This window comes from Bactrocera tryoni, chromosome 3, assembly GCF_016617805.1.
Source record: "Bactrocera tryoni isolate S06 chromosome 3, CSIRO_BtryS06_freeze2, whole genome shotgun sequence".
Classification (NCBI taxonomy): Eukaryota; Metazoa; Arthropoda; class Insecta; order Diptera; family Tephritidae; genus Bactrocera; species Bactrocera tryoni.
In genome coordinates, this window is record NC_052501.1 from 55,894,764 (window position 1) to 55,901,220 (window position 6,457).

Genomic DNA, 6,457 nt, shown 5'->3' on the forward strand with positions numbered 1-6,457 from the left:
TTCATTGTCCCCGTTGCATTTGAGCAGGCAAGAATTGTAACTCGTTCCTTGGATAGCCCGGTGCTCTGTCTTCATTAGCGTGAACTAGAGTTTGGTTCGGCAACATCTTCCAGTAAAGTCCAGTTTCATCAGCGTTGAAAACTGCATCAAGACTTCATGTCATTTTTTACGATAATTTCATTTAATTTTCTTTGAACGGTGTCACTAAATCAGCTTGGGAGGACAGTTTTTCGCCAGATTCTTTTAAAATCGGATCCCAAACCGTTTTTTAAATTTACATACAAACCAACCATTACTTGCCTTGGTAAAATTTTCATTGGGATATTTTGTATTATGGGTTTGTACAGCTTTGGCTTTTAAAATATTGTTGTTAATAGGTACGTGCTTTTCACGCTGGGAGACAAACCACTTATATAAAGCCTTTTCCATCCTATGATATTCGCCTTTCTTTAACGATTGTCGTCTCTAATGTGCCAGCATGTACCTTTAACACTTCTTATCACTTTCCGAAAATTTTTTAAAATTGTGCAAACACTCGAAAATTTTTTTCTTTCAGGGTTTTCCCCTTTTTATTGTCGTCAATTATTTTTAATTTGTCACCCAAGCAAAGCCGTTTTCGAATTGAAGGCATGATATCCTCACTTTACCACTTTGAACTCACAACTGATATTTCGGACAATAAAGCGTGCATAAAAAAATAAATAGAATTCTTTAAAAAATAGCTCAATAATAACAAGAACTAACGGGTATTTAACTGCCTGCATTGTTTTTTGTTGTAATACAATCAAAACCAAATACAAACGCCATACATTCGTAATATCGAGTTCATCCAATGTCAGCTTTCGTTATATAGAGTCATCAATGTATTGAAAAACAGCGCTCGTTATATTGAACATTCGTTATATCGGCGTTCGTTATGTCTTGTCCGTCCACCATTCTTGTACTTGTGTTTAGACTGCAATGGAACTTAACTACGCACAAGCAACTCTGAAGCGCTGAACACATAGAGAGCGACAGACTGCAAACTACATCTGTCAAATATTAAAATACACACGTTCTTATCGGCAGTGTTATTTTGACAGCTGCACGACTACACGACTGCAGGCCGACAGTTGTCGTTCTCGCTAACTTCAATATCCTCCTATTTTTGCCAACGACAGTAGGACGACAGTAGAGTTGACAGTAGAATGGAAGATAGAAAGAGGAGGTAGAGTGGTGATGCCACTAATATGTAAAATGTAAAATTATTCACAGCTCTAACAAACTTGAAGCTATTTTACAAATAAAAGCATAAAATAGCTATATTATAGCTCTATTATATCATTTGTAATAACAATTGATAATTTAACGCAAAAATATTTACCTATTTACTTATTTTTTGCATAAAAAATTTCACTTAGAACAAAATATTAAAATTTCATTGAAGTGCAAGGTATTAGTATGGCCACAACGAAATTGTATACTTACAAAATGGACAACTGCGTTGTTTTGTGTACATGTCGGCCATTGTGTTGTTGTTGCTTCTCAAAATGTACATGTAGTAAGATGAACAACGACGTTTTCAGTTCACTGTCGTGTTGCTGCAGTCTGTCGCAGTCATTGTGTTTACCACTTGACTTTAGAAATGGATTCAATGAGTACTTCTGTTAATGATAGAGGTCAATTTAGTGAAATAAGACCTCTCATCATCATTTGATCAAAAGTTGAACCATTGCTGGTCATGCTTAAGTCCTTAAATAGTGAACGGTGTGTTGCACTTTTTAAGGCAAAAAACATGTAAAAATCATTCATTTGGAATATAGAGGTCAGTGAAAACTTTATAGCTTAGGTCATGTTGTCGAACACGCTTTCAGCCTATTTGAATAGAATAATTTATTGAATTAGGCTTAAAAGCTCATGGCTTTTGACTTTGAATAAGAATTTTTCAAATATATTCGATCAACAAAAGAACTTTGTTAAAAACAGATGTATTTGGGAAAATATGTATTCTTAATTAGTAAATGGGATTCACTAAGAGAAATATTTCTATTGATTCAACGACTTCTAGAACTGGGTTTTTAGTAATAGTTATAAGTTGCCATCCAACGATTTTGTAAAAATAGCATCTTGAAATCATAGACCTAGTTGGATAGATTTATTGAGTTATTACCTGACATGGGCAGTGATCTTAAAGTCACTAAGCAATGTCTAAAATTATAAAAAATATGTTTTTACAACAAAAGTTTTTCTTCCGTGATTTGTTTTTTTCCTGAAATTTACCAACTTTTGGAGGCGACTGAACACTCCCCGAAGTTGTTGGATAACCCCAAAGAGTTATACCTTCAAAACACGTATTGTATATAAGAACACATGAAGAAGAGAATATTACCTTTTTTTACAGGTGTAAAAATATATGAATGTCGTTAGCTGTTAATCCTTGTTGTGTGCCCTCAAACCTCACATTAGCATATCTGTCTCTGTTTGAGCAGCTATTACCACGCTCTGACTTAGCCCGCCTCTCACACGCCGCTGTTTGTTTCCACTCTGATTTTTGCTCTGCATTTATTGTTGTCACCCGAAGCTGTGCGCCGATGCATTAAATTAAAAATAAGCGAATTTACTGAGAAATTTTATTACACTCAATTCACTTGATGCAAGATATGTTTTGTATTTAGCTAATAATGGCGAATCAACTGGATTTGTGGAGTCGTCACAAACAATGCTCCGTAGTGAGCTGAGTGTGGAATAAGCAAATTCAAGCGAATGAAGGGGGAATGTGTAAACACATATGGAAAACATTTGCAAAATGTGTGTATGTATTTATAGGAGGTTTTTTATTCCCTCGCATGCAGAAACGCCAGGGGAGTTACAAAATTCGGTTCATTAAACCACGCAATGCGTTTTTGAAATGAACATGAGTTCAAAATTTCACCATGTCCACTGACTTAGTCCCTACTTAACCGAGATTACGCCTACATCACGCTCTATATCAGCACTTCTACAATATCAAGGGGCTTTGACAATTAGTCTTAGTACTTTTTTTGAAATTGGTGAATGACTTTCTTATTATTTGCGTTAGTACCTCCCCAGAGTTGTGCACCATAGCTCCATATCGGTCGGAGTATTTGTTTATAGATAAGTAACTTATTTTCGTAGCACTGATGTTCTACCAATTAACCAATTAATGTTTTTGAGTCGTATGTCCAGCTCCTTCCGTTTATTTTTTACGTGAGCTTTCCTCCGTAACTTAGAGTCAAATATATGTAATTCCTAAGTATTTAGCGCGGTTAAAGTACGGTATTCGTGCACCTTCTATGAAAATTGGTAAGGCTGTATCTAGTTATATGTGAAAAGAATGTGTATAGACTTAGCTTCACTCAGTTTTATCTGCCATTTCTTTGCTCATTTTAAGATTTTATTTACAGCTTTTTAGAGATTAGTAGTGGACTCGTGTTCTCTACTACCAACAACAAGAAGCGCGGTATCATCTGCAAATGTGGCTGTTGTATAATTGCAGTCTACTGGCAGTTCATGCGCGTATAGAATATAAAGAAGAAGGCCCAACACACTACCTTGTGGAACTCCTAGTTTTATTACCCTAAGGATAGAAAATTTGCCTCCTTTTTAACACGGAAGTAGCGATCTGATAAATACGATTTTATGATGTCGTAATACTGTTTCGGTAAAATCAGTTTCAGTTTCGAAAGCAGTATTTTTTTTCATTAAAGGTTTTTTTTAATAATGTGGGTAATTCTGTATATTTGATCAATCCTAGAATGGTTAAACTGATGCGCGAATTATGGTTTTTCATTCTATGATTTTATTGAGACGTTTTAGGAGAATTTTCTCAAAAAGCTTCGATATTATCGATTGAAGGTGCTCATGTCTCGGAATCGCCGATATCGGACCACTATAGCATATAGCTGCCTTCCGCACTGACCAATAAAAATAAGTTCTTTTATGACCTTTTTATTTATGAAGACTAGGCGAGTATCAGCTATGCGTTTGACCCTAACTCTTTGTAGTTGCTATTGCTATCATTGCCACATGCACTAGCTTCTGCTTACTACTTACATATACATACATATATACTTTGTATAAATTGTGCAATAGCAGCCACTCAACCTAAGTGCTGGCAGAGGCAAGCATAACACGCAAACACAACGTTATTTTACATGCATACGTGTAAATGTTATACTGTCGGGAATAACGTAAGAAGAGCAGAGAGACAGACATCAATTTAAACAATTTATTAGTTATAATACGGCAAATGTTTACGATTCACTTGATGCAAAGCAACAGATTTTCAACGCGACGTGTTTAGTACACACATACGAAATTCCAAAATGTAATACATGTGTCTATAGATTGAGGCAAAGCGCTTTGAAATTTAAAACGGAATCACCAAATCATAAAGAATATATGTATGTATGTATATTCGTCTTGGATATCTTTGCAATCCCAAGATAGTTGCTCTTTACGGCATTTTAAGGGACTTAAAGTAACTTTATATGTATGCAGTACTGAATACGTTCATTAACAATAAGTAAAAAAATGCTAAGTTCAGCCCGAACCGAACATTTTGCACTCTCGCAATTTGCAAGGACCAAATATAAGGATATACTTTCCCTTTGTCGGCAAAACTATTTATTAAACAAGTATAGAAGGATTAAGTTCAAGTGCAATCGAACTTTTTATATTCTTGCAACTTGTAAGGATCAAAGCCGCAGAAATTCCTTCAGATGCTGGTAAATCTTTATATTATTAATTAATTAACTCACCGCTATAATTTTTAAGAAAACTTGTCTATTTAGCTTCATTAAAACATCACGCATTTTGTCTAACCTGAACGGTTTAAAATGAGTATATTAGGGGCAAAGAAACGGACGGGCTGATTGAATTAATTTTGACGTTGCTCGGATATACTTGATATTATATTATTTTGCATAAAACTTGTTAGAACAAATAAGAAAGTGTTAAGTTCTGGAGCGAACAAACATTTCATATACTTGCAACTTGCAAAACTCTAAGCCAGGCATCCCTTTAAGATGCAAAACGTCAACCAGAAGATCGGAATCTAAACAGTTTATAAATACATATACTTTATATAACTCATATACTGACAGACATGTTCGGCATAAAATTTATTAGAGAAACGAAAAGCATAAACATAGTATCGACCCGACTTATCTATTAACTATTATCATTCCACATGCCAAAAAAATTGTCCCATACATACAAAAACCAATCGTATGGAGTAAAGTCAGTAGTGGTTCTTTCCTTGAGCAAATTAGGTTATTTTATCCTCCGATTACGTCCATCTACTAACTCCTCATTTTCTTTGACAAGTTTCATCAAGATATCTTATTTTTCACCCAAGTTACAGCTTGCACGGACGGATGAACGGACAGACAGACAGCCACCCGGATTTCAATTCGTCTCGTCATCCTGATTATATATATGTATGTATGTATATGTATATCTATCTCGATTAGTCTTAGAGCAAGAGTTGCAAGAGTTTAAAAATGTAGCGGAAAAAGTCAAGACTGCTTATTCGACGAAGGGATCAAAAGGATACAATCATATTTGGAATCTTATTAACCTATATTAAAGGTTTTAATACAATATTTTATATAAAACTATATTATATATATGTATTAGAGTGATTCAAAAAAAAAAAAAAAATTTTCGTTTCGTACTTGGAAAAATAGGTTCCTAGACACCTCTAAGAAAACCTCTCCAAACATGAGTTTTTAATTGTAACGGGAAGGTCCTCCTACATACAGTTTTCCATTTTTTCTTATTATCAAATAGAAAAATTTATATTTCGCTTCCATCATCGTCAAACATCAATGCATATTAAGGTGGAAAAATAGGTTCCTAGACACCTCTAAAAAAGCCTCTCCCAAAAACCTTATTCATAATGATTTTTTTCATTGAGTTATAAAATTCATAAGAAATAAAAAATTTTCCCAAAAATAATCAAACTTCAACCGTTAATATCTTTTAAACAGTTGGGTTTACGAAAAAATCACATAAGACCTTTTTTGTAGAGCATTCAATTTCCTACAAAATCTAAGGAACGAGATATTTTTTCAAGTAGTTGGAAGCGAGATATAAATTTTTCTATCTGATAACAAGAAAAAATAGAAAACTGTATGTAGGAGGACCTTCCCGTTACAATTAAAAACTCATGTTTGGAGAGGTTTTCTTAGAGGTGTCTAAGAACCTATTTTTCCAAGTACGAAACGAAAAAAAAATGATATTTTTTTTTTATTATGAGCACATGCTTATGTTTGGAAACACATTTTTAATACCCTAAACAAGATATGGCAAGTTTGCCACGATGCCTCTAACACGCAGAAGAAAACATCGGATACCCTACAAGATATATGTACATATTCTAAATGATCAACGTGAGGAGCTGGGTCGATCTAGCCATGACCGTCTGACTGTCCGTCCGTCAACTTAATTTACT